This window comes from Lithobates pipiens, unplaced genomic scaffold (assembly GCF_037356315.1).
Source record: "Lithobates pipiens isolate NorthernLeopardFrog02 unplaced genomic scaffold, aLitPip1_a1.2 Scaffold_28, whole genome shotgun sequence".
NCBI classification, from domain to species: domain Eukaryota; kingdom Metazoa; phylum Chordata; class Amphibia; order Anura; family Ranidae; genus Lithobates; species Lithobates pipiens.
In genome coordinates, this window is record NW_027507789.1 from 129,081,860 (window position 1) to 129,099,885 (window position 18,026).

General features: G+C 45.2%; 6 non-coding genes across 6 annotated transcripts; all 6 read right to left on the reverse strand.

Annotated features, from left to right (window-relative positions):
* Positions 1-442: 442 nt before the first annotated feature.
* Positions 443-524, reverse strand: TRNAL-AAG (transfer RNA leucine (anticodon AAG)). The gene has a single exon. It is a non-coding gene; the product is annotated as a tRNA-Leu (tRNA).
* A 574-nt stretch (positions 525-1,098) lies between these two features.
* On the reverse strand, positions 1,099-1,180 carry TRNAL-UAG (transfer RNA leucine (anticodon UAG)). Its single transcript has one exon. It is a non-coding gene; the product is annotated as a tRNA-Leu (tRNA).
* Positions 1,181-2,718: 1,538 nt separating this feature from the next.
* On the reverse strand, positions 2,719-2,800 carry TRNAL-UAG (transfer RNA leucine (anticodon UAG)). Its single transcript has one exon. It is a non-coding gene; the product is annotated as a tRNA-Leu (tRNA).
* An 882-nt stretch (positions 2,801-3,682) lies between these two features.
* TRNAL-AAG (transfer RNA leucine (anticodon AAG)) lies at positions 3,683-3,764 on the reverse strand. The gene has a single exon. It is a non-coding gene; the product is annotated as a tRNA-Leu (tRNA).
* Positions 3,765-7,074: 3,310 nt separating this feature from the next.
* TRNAL-AAG (transfer RNA leucine (anticodon AAG)) lies at positions 7,075-7,156 on the reverse strand. Its single transcript has one exon. It is a non-coding gene; the product is annotated as a tRNA-Leu (tRNA).
* A 9,438-nt stretch (positions 7,157-16,594) lies between these two features.
* TRNAL-AAG (transfer RNA leucine (anticodon AAG)) lies at positions 16,595-16,676 on the reverse strand. The gene has a single exon. It is a non-coding gene; the product is annotated as a tRNA-Leu (tRNA).
* Positions 16,677-18,026: the final 1,350 nt, after the last annotated feature.

An 18,026-nucleotide genomic window follows, 5' to 3' on the forward strand; every position in this document is an offset into this window, starting at 1 on the left:
CATGTATGTTATATGTGTGTAATATGTGTAACATGCATGTGACATGTGTGTAAAATTGTGTCTAAATGGTGTGTAACATGAGTGTGACATGTATGTAACATGCATGCAACATGTATATCATATGTATGTAACATTTGTGTAATATGTGTGAACTATGTGTGTAATATGTAAGTAGCACGTGTGTCACATGTGTGTAACATGTATGTCATATGTGTGTAGTGTGTGTAGCATGTATGTAATAGGTGCACAACATGCATATTATATGTATGTATCATGTATCAAACAAAACATGCAATGATTGCAGCTTTTCTAATGCTGCTAAAGCAGAGAGGTAAGTGTTTTTTGAGATTCCAGTGAGTTGGGAAAGGAACTGCAGTAAATTGCAGGAGCAAGATCAGAGAAGCTTGAGCCCTAGAGGGTAGGGATTTTGTTAAAAGGAGTTTGGCAGCAGTGGGATTCGAACCCACGCCCCCAAAGAGACTGGAGCCTTAATCCAGCGCCTTAGACCGCTCGGCCATGCTACCCATAAAAATGAACACGTTATCGACTAAAATGGGGTGGGACATTCCATGCTCTGCATTCATTGCTTGAGCTGGAGGCCTCAGAACTCTAAACTACAAGTATTCACCACTTTATCCATTATAAAAGGTAGTTGAAGTTTCACGGAGATGGCCAAGATGCCACCTTATGTGTTTCAGTCCTCTTTCTGAGGCAGCAGGTGGTGGTCACTTTACACTTGAGAGTGGACTTTGGGTGCAGCATTCTGTGGCAAGTTCACTTGGCACTCTGCTGAAAAGTGTGCCAGCTTTTCATTAGTACTGCTTGTTTTTTGGTGTCCACACTTAAAGTGTTAATGTGGAATCTAGCTTACAGGAGAGGTAATCACGTTCAGTTGGACTTGTTTTGTAACGTTGACAAGATTTCACTAGTCATCTCATCAGAAGTGTGCCCTTTTGGAAGACTTCTCAACCAAAGCATGCAATTTCCTAATGCTGCTGTTCTGAGATTCCAGTGTGTTGAGCAAGGAATGCCAGCAAAGTGCAGCAGAAACTTCAGAGACGCTTGAGCAATCAAGGATAGGCATTTGTTAAAAGAGCTTGGCAGCAGTGGGATTTGAACCCACGCCTCCAAAGAGACTGGAGCCTAAATCCAGCGCCTTAGACCGCTCGGCCATGCTACCTGTGAAAGTGCTCTTGCTAAGGACTAAAAAGAGGCATGACAGTCTACATTCCATGCTCTGCATTCATTGTGTGTATGTGACATGTACGTAACATGTATGTCATGTGTGTCATATGTATGTAACGTGTGTAACATGTATTTCATAAGTGTATGACATGTATGTAACATGCATTCAACATGTATGTCATATGTATGTATAATCTGTGTAATATGTGTGTAACACGTATGTAATATGTGTGATATGTATGCCATATGTGTATTGTGTGTCATATGTGTAACATGTATGTAACATGTGTGTACCATGCATGTCATATGCATGCCATATGTGTGTAACATGTATGTAAGATATGTGCAACATGCATGTCATATGTGTGTCATATTAATGTAACATGTGTGTGACATGCATGGCATATGTGTGTAGCATGTATGTGATGTGTATGACATGTATGTTATATGTGTGTAATATGTGTAACATGCATGTGACATGTGTGTAAAATTGTGTCTAAATGGTGTGTAACATGAGTGTGACATGTATGTAACATGCATGCAACATGTATATCATATGTATGTAACATTTGTGTAATATGTGTGAACTATGTGTGTAATATGTAAGTAGCACGTGTGTCACATGTGTGTAACATGTATGTCATATGTGTGTAGTGTGTGTAGCATGTATGTAATATGTGCACAACATGCATATTATATGTATGTATCATGTATCAAACAAAACATGCAATGATTGCAGCTTTTCTAATGCTGCTAAAGCAGAGAGGTAAGTGTTTTTTGAGATTCCAGTGAGTTGGGAAAGGAACTGCAGTAAATTGCAGGAGCAAGATCAGAGAAGCTTGAGCCCTAGAGGGTAGGGATTTTGTTAAAAGGAGTTTGGCAGCAGTGGGATTCAACCCCACGCCCCCAAAGAGACTGGAGCCTTAATCCAGCGCCTTAGACCGCTCGGCCATGCTACCCATAAAAATGAACACGTTATCGACTAAAATGGGGTGGGACATTCCATGCTCTGCATTCATTGCTTGAGCTGGAGGCCTCAGAACTCTAAACTACAAGTATTCACCACTTTATCCATTATAAAAGGTAGTTGAAGTTTCACGGAGATGGCCAAGATGCCAACTTATGTGTTTCAGTCCTCTTTCTGAGGCAGCAGGTGGTGGTCACTTTACACTTGAGAGTGGACTTTGGGTGCAGCATTCTGTGGCAAGTTCACTTGGCACTCTGCTGAAAAGTGTGCCAGCTTTTCATTAGTACTGCTTGTTTTTTGGTGTCCACACTTAAAGTGTTAATGTGGAATCTAGCTTACAGGAGAGGTAATCACGTTCAGTTGGACTTGTTTTGTAACGTTGACAAGATTTCACTAGTCATCTCATCAAAAGTGTGCCCTTTTGGAAGACTTCTCAACCAAAGCATGCAATTTCCTAATGCTGCTGTTCTGAGATTCCAGTGTGTTGAGCAAGGAATGCCAGCAAAGTGCAGCAGAAACTTCAGAGACGCTTGAGCAATCAAAGATAGGCATTTGTTACAAGAGCTAGGCAGCAGTGGGATTTGAACCCACGCCTCCAAAGAGACTGGAGCCTAAATCCAGCGCCTTAGACCGCTCGGCCATGCTACTTGTGAAAGTGCTCTTGCTAAGGACTAAAAAGAGGCATGACAGTCTACATTCCATGCTCTGCATTCATTGTTTGTATGTGACATGTACGTAACATGTATGCCATGTGTGTCATATGTATGTAACGTGTGTAACATGTATTTCATAAGTGTATGACATGTATGTAACATGCATTCAACATGTATGTCATATGTATGTATAATCTGTGTAATATGTGTGTAACACGTATGTAATATGTGTGATATGTATGCCATATGTGTATTGTGTGTCATATGTGTAACATGTATGTAACATGTGTGTACCATGCATGTCATATGCATGCCATATGTGTGTAACATGTATGTAAGATATGTGCAACATGCATGTCATATGTGTGTCATATTAATGTAACATGTGTGTGACATGCATGGCATATGTGTGTAGCATGTATGTGATGTGTATGACATGTATGTTATATGTGTGTAATATGTGTAACATGCATGTGACATGTGTGTAAAATTGTGTCTAAATGGTGTGTAACATGAGTGTGACATGTATGTAACATGCATGCAACATGTATATCATATGTATGTAACATTTGTGTAATATGTGTGAACTATGTGTGTAATATGTAAGTAGCATGTGTGTCACATGTGTGTAACATGTATGTCATATGTGTGTAGTGTGTGTAGCATGTATGTAATATGTGCACAACATGCATATTATATGTATGTATCATGTATCAAACAAAACATGCAATGATTGCAGCTTTTCTAATGCTGCTAAAGCAGAGAGGTAAGTGTTTTTTGAGATTCCAGTGAGTTGGGAAAGGAACTGCAGTAAATTGCAGGAGCAAGATCAGAGAAGCTTGAGCCCTAGAGGGTAGGGATTTTGTTAAAAGGAGTTTGGCAGCAGTGGGATTCGAACCCACGCCCCCAAAGAGACTGGAGCCTTAATCCGGCGCCTTAGACCGCTCGGCCATGCTACCCATAAAAGTGAACACGTTATCGACTAAAATCGGGTGGGACATTCCATGCTCTGCATTCATTGCTTGAGCTGGAGGCCTCAGAACTCTAAACTACAAGTATTCACCACTTTATCCATTATAAAAGGTAGTTGAAGTTTCACGGAGATGGCCAAGATGCCACCTTATGTGTTTCAGTCCTCTTTCTGAGGCAGCAGGTGGTGGTCACTTTACACTTGAGAGTGGACTTTGGGTGCAGCATTCTGTGGCAAGTTCACTTGGCACTCTGCTGAAAAGTGTGCCAGCTTTTCATTAGTACTGCTTGTTTTTTGGTGTCCACACTTAAAGTGTTAATGTGGAATCTAGCTTACAGGAGAGGTAATCACGTTCAGTTGGACTTGTTTTGTAACGTTGACAAGATTTCACTAGTCATCTCATCAAAAGTGTGCCCTTTTGGAAGACTTCTCAACCAAAGCATGCAATTTCCTAATGCTGCTGTTCTGAGATTCCAGTGTGTTGAGCAAGGAATGCCAGCAAAGTGCAGCAGAAACTTCAGAGACGCTTGAGCAATCAAAGATAGGCATTTGTTACAAGAGCTTGGCAGCAGTGGGATTTGAAACCACGCCTCCAAAGAGACTGGAGCCTAAATCCAGCGCCTTAGACCGCTCGGCCATGCTACTTGTGAAAGTGCTCTTGCTAAGGACTAAAAAGTGGCATGACAGTCTACATTCCATGCTCTGCATTCATTGTTTGTATGTGACATGTACGTAACATGTATGCCATGTGTGTCATATGTATGTAACGTGTGTAACATGTATTTCATAAGTGTATGACATGTATGTAACATGCATTCAACATGTATGTCATATGTATGTATAATCTGTGTAATATGTGTGTAACACGTATGTAATATGTGTGATATGTATGCCATATGTGTATTGTGTGTCATATGTGTAACATGTATGTAACATGTGTGTACCATGCATGTCATATGCATGCCATATGTGTGTAACATGTATGTAAGATATGTGCAACATGCATGTCATATGTGTGTCATATTAATGTAACATGTGTGTGACATGCATGGCATATGTGTGTAGCATGTATGTGATGTGTATGACATGTATGTTATATGTGTGTAATATGTGTAACATGCATGTGACATGTGTGTAAAATTGTGTCTAAATGGTGTGTAACATGAGTGTGACATGTATGTAACATGCATGCAACATGTATATCATATGTATGTAACATTTGTGTAATATGTGTGAACTATGTGTGTAATATGTAAGTAGCATGTGTGTCACATGTGTGTAACACGTATGTCATATGTGTGTAGTGTGTGTAGCATGTATGTAATATGTGCACAACATGCATATTATATGTATGTATCATGTATCAAACAAAACATGCAATGATTGCAGCTTTTCTAATGCTGCTAAAGCAGAGAGGTAAGTGTTTTTTGAGATTCCAGTGAGTTGGGAAAGGAACTGCAGTAAATTGCAGGAGCAAGATCAGAGAAGCTTGAGCCCTAGAGGGTAGGGATTTTGTTAAAAGGAGTTTGGCAGCAGTGGGATTCAACCCCACGCCCCCAAAGAGACTGGAGCCTTAATCCAGCGCCTTAGACCGCTCGGCCATGCTACCCATAAAAATGAACACGTTATAGACTAAAATGGGGTGGGACATTCCATGCTCTGCATTCATTGCTTGAGCTGGAGGCCTCAGAACTCTAAACTACAAGTATTCACCACTTTATCCATTATAAAAGGTAGTTGAAGTTTCAGGGAGATGGCCAAGATGCCACCTTATGTGTTTCAGTCCTCTTTCTGAGGCAGCAGGTAGTGGTCACTTTACACTTGAGAGTGGACTTTGGGTGCAGCATTCTGTGGCAAGTTCACTTGGCACTCTGCTGAAAAGTGTGCCAGCTTTTCATTAGTACTGCTTGTTTTTTGGTGTCCACACTTAAAGTGTTAATGTGGAATCTAGCTTACAGGAGAGGTAATCACGTTCAGTTGGACTTGTTTTGTAACGTTGACAAGATTTCACTAGTCATCTCATCAGAAGTGTGCCCTTTTGGAAGACTTCTCAACCAAAGCATGCAATTTCCTAATGCTGCTGTTCTGAGATTCCAGTGTGTTGAGCAAGGAATGCCAGCAAAGTGCAGCAGAAACTTCAGAGACGCTTGAGCAATCAAGGATAGGCATTTGTTAAAAGAGCTTGGCAGCAGTGGGATTTGAACCCATGCCTCCAGCGCCTTAGACCGCTCGGCCATGCAAGGAATGGCAAGCAAGGAATGCCAGCAAAGTGCAGCAGAAACTTCAGAGACGCTTGAGCAATCAAGGATAGGCATTTGTTAAAAGAGCTTGGCAGCAGTGGGATTTGAACCCACGCCTCCAGCGCCTTAGACCGCTCGGCCATGCTACCCATAAAAATGAACACGTTATCGACTACCTGTGAAAGTGCTCTTGCTAAGGACTAAAAAGAGGCATGACAGTCTACATTCCATGCTCTGCATTCATTGTGTGTATGTGACATGTACGTAACATGTATGTCATGTGTGTCATATGTATGTAACATGTGTAACATGTATTTCATAAGTGTATGACATGTATGTAACATGCATTCAACATGTATGTCATATGTATGTATAATCTGTGTAATATGTGTGTAACACGTATGTAATATGTGTGATATGTATGCCATATGTGTATTGTGTGTCATATGTGTAACATGTATGTAACATGTGTGTACCATGCATGTCATATGCATGCCATATGTGTGTAACATGTATGTAAGATATGTGCAACATGCATGTCATATGTGTGTCATATTAATGTAACATGTGTGTGACATGCATGGCATATGTGTGTAGCATGTATGTGATGTGTATGACATGTATGTTATATGTGTGTAATATGTGTAACATGCATGTGACATGTGTGTAAAATTGTGTCTAAATGGTGTGTAACATGAGTGTGACATGTATGTAACATGCATGCAACATGTATATCATATGTATGTAACATTTGTGTAATATGTGTGAACTATGTGTGTAATATGTAAGTAGCACGTGTGTCACATGTGTGTAACATGTATGTCATATGTGTGTAGTGTGTGTAGCATGTATGTAATAGGTGCACAACATGCATATTATATGTATGTATCATGTATCAAACAAAACATGCAATGATTGCAGCTTTTCTAATGCTGCTAAAGCAGAGAGGTAAGTGTTTTTTGAGATTCCAGTGAGTTGGGAAAGGAACTGCAGTAAATTGCAGGAGCAAGATCAGAGAAGCTTGAGCCCTAGAGGGTAGGGATTTTGTTAAAAGGAGTTTGGCAGCAGTGGGATTCGAACCCACGCCCCCAAAGAGACTGGAGCCTTAATCCAGCGCCTTAGACCGCTCGGCCATGCTACCCATAAAAATGAACACGTTATCGACTAAAATGGGGTGGGACATTCCATGCTCTGCATTCATTGCTTGAGCTGGAGGCCTCAGAACTCTAAACTACAAGTATTCACCACTTTATCCATTATAAAAGGTAGTTGAAGTTTCACGGAGATGGCCAAGATGCCACCTTATGTGTTTCAGTCCTCTTTCTGAGGCAGCAGGTGGTGGTCACTTTACACTTGAGAGTGGACTTTGGGTGCAGCATTCTGTGGCAAGTTCACTTGACACTCTGCTGAAAAGTGTGCCAGCTTTTCATTAGTACTGCTTGTTTTTTGGTGTCCACACTTAAAGTGTTAATGTGGAATCTAGCTTACAGGAGAGGTAATCACGTTCAGTTGGACTTGTTTTGTAACGTTGACAAGATTTCACTAGTCGGGGGGCGTGGCTTGACGCTGATCCGAGATGGCCGCTTGATCCCTGAGCTCCCGTCCACGAGACCCTGCTACATCAGCGAAGGCAAGTAATAACCGACCCTATACCTCTGAACTGAGCTTCCTAGCAACCCAGCATGTCAGCGGCTAGACCCCGCTCCCCCCCGGAGCACGAAGCCCCTCCGCCCAGACAAATCCCGGAGATCTTCCGGTCGCGGCCTAGGAGCAGCTCCCGAGCCGCGGCCTCGAGTAAGTCACGCTCGCACAGCAGGAGCCCGCTGCGCGCTAGGCCCGATGCAAGCCCCCGTGATCAGCCTGCAATCAGCATTGACGATCTGCGCAGTGTAGCAGCCGACATAAAACATACCCTATCCGCAGCAATCTCTGATTTGAGGGCTGACATCCACTCAATGTCTCTCAGGGTAGACGAAATGGAAGCTGTGCAGACCCGCCATGATGCCTCCTTATGCCAGGTGCAACAGCTTACTGAATCCCACGCTATACACTTGAGGGACATCAATAGGCATTTGGAAGACCTCGACAACAGAGGGAGACGCCGAAACCTGAGGGTGAGAGGCATACCTGAGTCCTTAGACCCCAATCTGCTGTCCCAAAGAGTCACCCACATTTTTAATGACCTCTTGGAAAGACCCCCAGATACCCCAGTAGCATTTGAGCGTATTCATAGAGCCCTGCGCCCCAGAGGTCGAGATACTGATCCCCCAAGGGATGTCGTATGCTGCATGGTTGACTTTCCTTTAAAAGAGGACATTTTACGTAAAGCAAGAGAAAGGAACCAGATTAACCACAGAGGAGTCAGCATCAAAATTTTCCAGAATCTCTCCAACATAACCCTGCAGCGCAGGCGGGAACTCCGACCACTACTGGAAATACTGAGAAACAGAGCCATCCCGTACCGTTGGAAATACCCTTTTTGCCTTTCTGTCTCTCACCAGGGCCGGGTAGAAAATCTGCGAGTCCCGGAAGATCTAGACCACTTTTGTACCGCACTTGATCTTCCCTCCGTTGATCTTCCCGACTGGTACAGCGACTTCAGATTGCCTACTCTCCGCAGGGTGACCTCTATGGAGGGGGTGGACGAAGCCGGCAACTATGCCATAGGGAGACGCCGCAGACCTGAACACCGACCTCCTCCTCCTCACTCTCCCCCAAGGGGTGCTTCACCGCCAAGAAACGGTAGCCCCACGGCTTCACCTGCCCACCGCAGACCCCGCCGCAGTTGAGGGAGATCAGACACCCTCCTCCGTTTGTTGAACGCTATCTTCGGTTCGTAATGTTGAACTTGACCGTCACCTGAGCCTGCATTCACAACCCATCTGACTTCTACACCCAGAGAATACCTTGCCCCCTTACCGAGAACTTTCACTTGGCGACCACCTTCTGGATGCCTCCACCTGTCCACGGATCCCCATTCCCAGACCAGGACCTACCCACATCACCCTTCCTTGCAGAGTCAAAACTTGTCCTCTTCGCTGGGCAGTCCCCGATTTGAACACAGACGCCCCCGATTTGTCCTTCAACGTTTGTGCTGCTGCCTGAACACCTGGAACCACACCTGCCTTTCTCCCGGATGTTTCTGCTTCAAGGCCGTCAAGACTTCCACTATACTGCTGCGAGGCCTCCTGCTCACGACAGCCTTGAAGTGCCTCTTGAGACTATCGTAAGCCCTTCCCTCATCAGACTTTGGCCTACCACTACGCTGTGCCCATCTCTACTCGTCTCAGGTGGACGTAACCGTGGAACTCTCTCCTCCTTTATGGTATTGCTAACACTCACTTCCTTACTTCATTCTCCTTCCTCTCTTTTTCTTCCTCTCTCCTCTTACCCTCTTTCAATACTTCTCTGCCCTTCTTAGTACCTAGACTGAAATGTGCCTGCATGATGATGATATGAATCGTACTACGTGGGTACTCCCACTGAGTCGGGAGTGAGGTACTGTGTAGTTCTAGATCTTTAACCCTATTGCCCTGTAATTGCTACATTGTCGCTCAGTCTCCTAGTCGTTACCCTTCCAGCGACATGACCGACTTCTTGAGGCTTCTCCTCGATGCCTGAGGATCTTACGCTGCACCCCAGTTTACTAATTTGGGGTCCCTGCGCACAAATTGATAGAGACCTCCGGTACTTGTTGGGCCTTACATAATATGATTTATACCCCCCAAAGAATTGTTCACCATCCCTAAGATTTAACCAAGCCCTCACTCCCGACTCTTTATACTCGGCCTTCTCTCTTAAAGATCTCGGATTTTTGTTCCATATGGCACGGGTGTAGTTGTTACCGCATTTGCCCTTACATGACCATCCGTATTTGCCTGGTGTCGGTCCTACTTGTCCATGTATTATGTTATGTTATGTTGTTCAGATTTTATGTTTATGATAGTTGTTAAGTCATCATTTATTCACTAGAAGCTAGACCTGCGCATCTATTTTGTCTCCCGCTCTGGTATTCCCCCCCGAAATACAACTCAGAAACCCCAACCTAATTCTCCCTTTGAACTATTAATTATTGGCCACTTCTCCAGCAAATCCCGCACGAGCCCCTATCCCTACCTCATTGGACTTTCTTGACCTACTGCTCCCACTTATCTCCTCCTCCTCATCTTTCACTGACCTCGGGCCTTATCACCTGCCCCTGACCCTCGGGTTTCGCTGACCGGAAAATGGCGTACTCACACCCCATAGTCCTCTCTCTTCCATATAAGATCCCCATGTGGGGTCCCTCTATTGCTGATCTCTAGTCCCCAATTCACCCTCACATTAACCAATTGCCGACCTTCAGCCTCCTTAGGTCTCTCAGTGACGGAGACCTCCCACCTCTCGAGTGACCTCGTCCGCCACCCCCAAACAACGGACGCTGGTAGTCAGAGTTGACCCAGCCGGTGCTGCTCTCGGAGTTCCGAGGGGTTGACAGGTTCAACCCTTCCACCGGCTTCGCACCCCCCGTACCCCACCCAAGTTCACTCACTCCCTATCACCCCCCTTCAATCCTCTGATCCCCCCTCTCTCCCCTCCCCTCCTCCTCTCTCTTCCCCCTCCTACTTTTTTTTTCTTTTACTTTCATTTCTTTTATTGTTTTTCTCTTCTCCCTGTCCTTTTTCTCCGTCTTTCTCTCTCTCTCTCCCCCTCCCCTGAGACCCCCCTCCCGGAAACTATCTAGCTAAACTTACCTTGCTCACAATGGTACCACCTCTACGGAACGAGACTAAACATATGTCTCTGAAGCTTGTCTCCTTTAACGCCAAAGGCCTAAACATCCCAGAGAAGCGCCACCAGACGCTATCGTTAATGCAAAAACTAAAGGCAGATGTGGTCCTCCTTCAAGAGACCCACTTCAGTGCTAAATCTACCCCCAGACTAACCAACCGTGCCTTCCCTGTAGAGTATCACGCGACATGCCCCTCTGCGAAGTGTAAAGGTGTTTCCATACTTCTCTCCAAAAACTTTGAATTTCAACTTTCAGATACCCTAGCAGATGACGATGGGAGGTTCCTCTTCATTAAAGGCTCTTTTAAAAATAGAATGTTCACTTTTGCAAATATATATAGCCCCAACTCCTCCCAAGTACCTTTCTTTCGGAAAGTAGTGCGCAAACTACAATCTTTCTCGGAAGGAATGCTAATCCTCGGTGGCGATTTTAACGCCCCCTTGGATCCTTTAATGGATACCTCCTCAGGGTCCTCCAGCATGACATTCCGTGCCCTTAAACAAATCAAGAAAAGTCTCCAGGAGTTATTACTCCACGACACGTGGCGATCTCTATTTCCCAAAGATAAGGATTTCACTTTTTTCTCTGTCCCACACAATAGGTATTCCCGCATTGACTACCTCATGGCTTCCCAACATAATCTGCACCATTTGACCAATGCCTCAATCGAACCTATGACGATCTCGGATCATCACCCCATCACAGCCCTTTTCACTTTCCCTGAAAAACTTGTCCGGTCCACCATCTGGAGGTTAGATGCTAGCATTCTCACAGACGAACTCAGAGCTAATGAAATTCGTGACTGTCTAACCAATTATTTCGTAGAAAATGACACGCCTGGGATCTCCCCCCTTACCCAGTGGGAGGCACATAAATGTGTAATAAGAGGGAAACTTATCTCCCTAGCTGCTGCCCTCAAGAAAGAAAGAGCTGCCACCCTAACGGGACTGTTTGCCAAGCTTAGGTCCCTTGAAACTCAACACAAGAGAACTCTTGCGTTGGACACGCATACTGAATTAACGAACGTCCGCACCCAGATCCAAGATATCTTGGGATATCAGACGAGAAAGAAATTCGCCCTATCCCAGAAGCTCTTCTACGAGCATTGGAACAAGTCAGGCCATCTTTTGGCCCAAGCCCTGAAATCTAAAGCAGCTAAGCGAACGATCCATCATATACACTCCCCCACCGGTTCGGTCCTCGAAACCAACACAGATATAGCTTCGGAGTTCGAACGCTACTACACCTCCCTCTACAACCTCAACCTCTCCAACCCGCAAACTCCAGACCCTCACAAACGACTTGGAGATATCCGGACGTATCTCTCTAAGCTCCCTCTCAAGACTATCCCCCAAGACACCCTCCAAGCCCTGGAAGCCCCTATCTCTTCAACAGAATGGTCACAAGCCGTAAAGCAACTGAAACCTGGTAAGAGTCCTGGCCCTGATGGGCTGACCTCAGCATATTATAAATTATTTGCGGAGACACTTCAAACGCCCTTCCTGAAGGCCTTCAATTCTACTCCCATCTCGAAATCTCTTCCCGGCAGCATTTTAGAAGCCCACATTACAGTTATTCCCAAACCAGATAAGGACCTCACACTCACTAGTAGCTATAGGCCGATCTCCCTTCTCAATGTAGACGTGAAAATATTTGCAAAAATTCTCGCTAATAGATTCCTCCCTTTCCTCCCGGCCCTTATATCCCCCGATCAAGTCGGTTTCGTCCCCGGGCGAGAGGCAAGGGATAACACCCTGAAATCCATCAATATCCACCATTTGATTACGCAGACTAAACAGAAAGCTTTCTTCCTATCCCTGGATGCTGAGAAGGCGTTTGACAGGGTGGCCTGGGACTACATGGAAGCAGTCCTCACCTCCTTGGGACTCGGCCCTCACATGACCAATATGATTATGTCCCTCTACTCCACACCGACAGCACGAGTCAGGGTCAACGGCACTCTGTCAAACGCCTTCTCCATCCGAAATGGAACGAGGCAGGGATGCCCCCTTTCCCCGATCCTCTTTATCCTTACGCTAGAACCTCTCCTCCAGACCCTCACCTTGAATAATGACATCAAAGGCGTCCACACTCCACTGAAAGAGTTTAAATACGCGGCCTTTGCCGATGACATTTTAATGTTTCTCACAGAGCCCATCACCACCATTCCAATCGTCCTTTCAGAATTTAGTAAATTTAAGGAGGTATCTAATCTTAAGATAAACTTCTCTAAGTCGTACGCTCTTAATATTTCCCTCCCAGAAACCGTCCAGACACAATGCGAATCGAATTTCCAGATACGCTGGAAACCTGATTCTATTACTTACCTAGGCACCCAAATACCACGGAAGTTATCGGACCTTTACGTGACAAACCACCTCCCCATCCTACATAAATTGACGACGGATCTCGAGAGATGGAACAAACAGATCCTATCTTGGTTTGGTAGGATCGCAGTTCTCAAGATGAACGTTCTACCCCGCCTACTATATATCCTCCAAACCTTACCCATACAGGTCCCCCAATCTTTCTTCACGTCCTATAATAGCATTTGTTCTAGATTTGTATGGGGACACCGGAAACCCAGAATCTCAATTAAAACCCTTTCTCGCCCGAAACATCTAGGAGGCTTGGGCTTCCCAGATATACTTAACTACTACAGAGCGGTCCACCTGACCAGGATTGTAGATTGGAATGTCCAGGACCCCTATAAGGAATGGGTTCCGTTGGAAGCATCTTTTTCATCTATACCACTAGCCTCTCTACCCTGGATAAGACCTGCCCACACCCCTGCCTCGGTCGCCCTCCACCCATTAATACACCCCACTCTAAAATGCTTTCAGCAAATTTGCCTTCGAACGAAAATCTCCTCAATCCCCGGGCCCTTATCTCCGATCAAGTGTAATCCAGACTTCCCTCCCGGCCTGTCTCCCGACTATCTGTCGGAACACTGGCCACAAGATAGGTTACGTGCCTACCATCTGTACAAGAGAGGTCAACTAGTCTCCGCCCCGATTCTTGCCAGCACCGTAGATAGACCACCCATTCCATCTTGGACTTACCTTTTAATTGCATTTTTTCTGCAATCCTTAAACAGGGACTCCCAATGCTCCAGACCTCTATCCCCTTTTGAACAACTGTGTACCCAAACAACCCCCCAAAGACATGTCATAGCCCTCACCCACAACATGCTTTGGGATGGGGAACAACCCGGGTCCACCTTGGCTTGCAAGCGCTGGGAGGAAGATCTTTCCCTATCCATAACTGACGAACAATGGAGCACCATCTTCCAGATTATCCACAGAGGCTCCACCAATGTTAGCACCCAAGAGAATAATTACAAGATCCAATCGAGGTGGTACCGCACCCCCTCTCTCATACATAAATTCACCCCTAACACCACCGACATCTGCTGGAGATGCCTCCTAGAAAAGGGTACACCGCTGCATATTTGGTGGTCCTGTAACCTCCTTCAGGACTACTGGAGAGAAGTATGTCGAATCACCTCCCAAATTACCACTTACAACATCGAACCCTCCCCGTCCCAATGCCTTCTCCACCTTTCACCTTTATCTAGACGAGCCTACCAAGGTTCCCTGGCGATGCATATGCTCAATGCGGCCAAACAATGTATCCCGATCCACTGGGGGTCGCCCAGAGTCCCCTCCATTAAAGAATGGTTTACCAGAATCAACAAAACAGCCGAAATGGAAGAATTGATCCATATTTCCAAGGACACCCCCTCGAAATTTAGCACGAAATGGGCCTGTTGGAAGCACTTTCAGACCACCACTGCCTACGCAGAAGTGTACAACTAATGACATCAGGTCCATAGTTTCACGACCTGGGCCTTACAGAGCCTAACCTATCTTCCTACCATCGAGCTTTATGGTACAGTCTCTGAAAGAAGGATGTAAATTCAAGCTACATATCCATTACTCCACTTCCGGGGGGGGGTCATAGGGAAGGGGGACTTCCCCCCTTTCACGTGATCCCCTTTTTGCCTTCTTCCTCCCACCCCCCCTTCCCTCTTCCTCCCCTTTCCCTCTCCCTCTCTGTCTCTATATCTCTCTTTCCTCCACCCTCGTCTCTCCTCCCCCCCTGCCCCATCCCCCCATTCCATTCCGCTACCTAACCACCTCATTGCAGACGTTCACACCTGCGATCTCTTACGAATACCACATACCTCCAACCACGAGTCACTTTCCCTACTCTAGGTAGACCCCTTTAGGGCTCTCCCTAGCGATATCTCATAACACGCTCTGACCCCTTGTCCCCGCGAAGATTAACCCACCTTACATTGCTATTGGCCCCTTGTCCTTCCTTTGAATTGGCCCCTTTATAAGCCTAGGGGCAACTTTTCATTAAGTATTACGATTTGGACCACTTCTGATGATTTGCAACCCACCTGTACTCCGCACATGCACCTAATCGGCTTCGTTTTACACACAGTGCTGGTCCTGTACATTGCAAGATATTCCCGTGTTGTGAATATTTTATTACTATGTAACTAGGCCGATTTTGTATCCTACCTGTTGTTGGAAATGCCTGTTCGTCTGTATTTCTTGATCTATTTTTCAAATAAAATGTGTTTTAAAAAAAAAAAAAAAATAAATGAAAAAAGACCGAAAATTTTGAACAAAAAAAAAAAAAAAAAAAAAAAAGATTTCACTAGTCATCTCATCAGAAGTGTGCCCTTTTGGAAGACTTCTCAACCAAAGCATGCAATTTCCTAATGCTGCTGTTCTGAGATTCCAGTGTGTTGAGCAAGGAATGCCAGCAAAGTGCAGCAGAAACTTCAGAGACGCTTGAGCAATCAAGGATAGGCATTTGTTAAAAGAGCTTGGCAGCAGTGGGATTTGAACCCACACCTCCAAAGAGACTGGAGCCTAAATACAGCGCCTTAGACCGCTCGGCCATGCTACCTGTGAAAGTGCTCTTGCTAAGGACTAAAAAGAGGCATGACAGTCTACATTCCATGCTCTGCATTCATTGTTTGTATGTGACATGTACGTAACATGTATGTCATGTGTGTCATATGTATGTAACGTGTGTAACATGTATTTCATAAGTGTATGACATGTATGTAACATGCATTCAACATGTATGTCATATGTATGTATAATCTGTGTAATATGTGTGTAACACGTATGTAATATGTGTGATATGTATGCCATATGTGTATTGTGTGTCATATGTGTAACATGTATGTAACATGTGTGTACCATGCATGTCATATGCATGCCATATGTGTGTAACATGTATGTAAGATATGTGCAACATGCATGTCATATGTGTGTCATATTAATGTAACATGTGTGTGACATGCATGGCATATGTGTGTAGCATGTATGTGATGTGTATGACATGTATGTTATATGTGTGTAATATGTGTAACATGCATGTGACATGTGTGTAAAATTGTGTCTAAATGGTGTGTAACATGAGTGTGACATGTATGTAACATGCATGCAACATGTATATCATATGTATGTAACATTTGTGTAATATGTGTGAACTATGTGTGTAATATGTAAGTAGCACGTGTGTCACATGTGTGTAACATGTATGTCATATGTGTGTAGTGTGTGTAGCATGTATGTAATAGGTGCACAACATGCATATTATATGTATGTATCATGTATCAAACAAAACATGCAATGATTGCAGCTTTTCTAATGCTGCTAAAGCAGAGAGGTAAGTGTTTTTTGAGATTCCAGTGAGTTGGGAAAGGAACTGCAGTAAATTGCAGGAGCAAGATCAGAGAAGCTTGAGCCCTAGAGGGTAGGGATTTTGTTAAAAGGAGTTTGGCAGCAGTGGGATTCGAACCCACGCCCCCAAAGAGACTGGAGCCTTAATCCAGCGCCTTAGACCGCTCGGCCATGCTACCCATAAAAATGAACACGTTATCGACTAAAATGGGGTGGGACATTCCATGCTCTGCATTCATTGCTTGAGCTGGAGGCCTCAGAACTCTAAACTACAAGTATTCACCACTTTATCCATTATAAAAGGTAGTTGAAGTTTCACGGAGATGGCCAAGATGCCACCTTATGTGTTTCAGTCCTCTTTCTGAGGCAGCAGGTGGTGGTCACTTTACACTTGAGAGTGGACTTTGGGTGCAGCATTCTGTGGCAAGTTCACTTGACACTCTGCTGAAAAGTGTGCCAGCTTTTCATTAGTACTGCTTGTTTTTTGGTGTCCACACTTAAAGTGTTAATGTGGAATCTAGCTTACAGGAGAGGTAATCACGTTCAGTTGGACTTGTTTTGTAACGTTGACAAGATTTCACTAGTCGGGGGGCGTGGCTTGACGCTGATCCGAGATGGCCGCTTGATCCCTGAGCTCCCGTCCACGAGACCCTGCTACATCAGCGAAGGCAAGTAATAACCGACCCTATACCTCTGAACTGAGCTTCCTAGCAACCCAGCATGTCAGCGGCTAGACCCCGCTCCCCCCCGGAGCACGAAGCCCCTCCGCCCAGACAAATCCCGGAGATCTTCCGGTCGCGGCCTAGGAGCAGCTCCCGAGCCGCGGCCTCGAGTAAGTCACGCTCGCACAGCAGGAGCCCGCTGCGCGCTAGGCCCGATGCAAGCCCCCGTGATCAGCCTGCAATCAGCATTGACGATCTGCGCAGTGTAGCAGCCGACATAAAACATACCCTATCCGCAGCAATCTCTGATTTGAGGGCTGACATCCACTCAATGTCTCTCAGGGTAGACGAAATGGAAGCTGTGCAGACCCGCCATGATGCCTCCTTATGCCAGGTGCAACAGCTTACTGAATCCCACGCTATACACTTGAGGGACATCAATAGGCATTTGGAAGACCTCGACAACAGAGGGAGACGCCGAAACCTGAGGGTGAGAGGCATACCTGAGTCCTTAGACCCCAATCTGCTGTCCCAAAGAGTCACCCACATTTTTAATGACCTCTTGGAAAGACCCCCAGATACCCCAGTAGCATTTGAGCGTATTCATAGAGCCCTGCGCCCCAGAGGTCGAGATACTGATCCCCCAAGGGATGTCGTATGCTGCATGGTTGACTTTCCTTTAAAAGAGGACATTTTACGTAAAGCAAGAGAAAGGAACCAGATTAACCACAGAGGAGTCAGCATCAAAATTTTCCAGGATCTCTCCAACATAACCCTGCAGCGCAGGCGGGAACTCCGACCACTACTGGAAATACTGAGAAACAGAGCCATCCCGTACCGTTGGAAATACCCTTTTTGCCTTTCTGT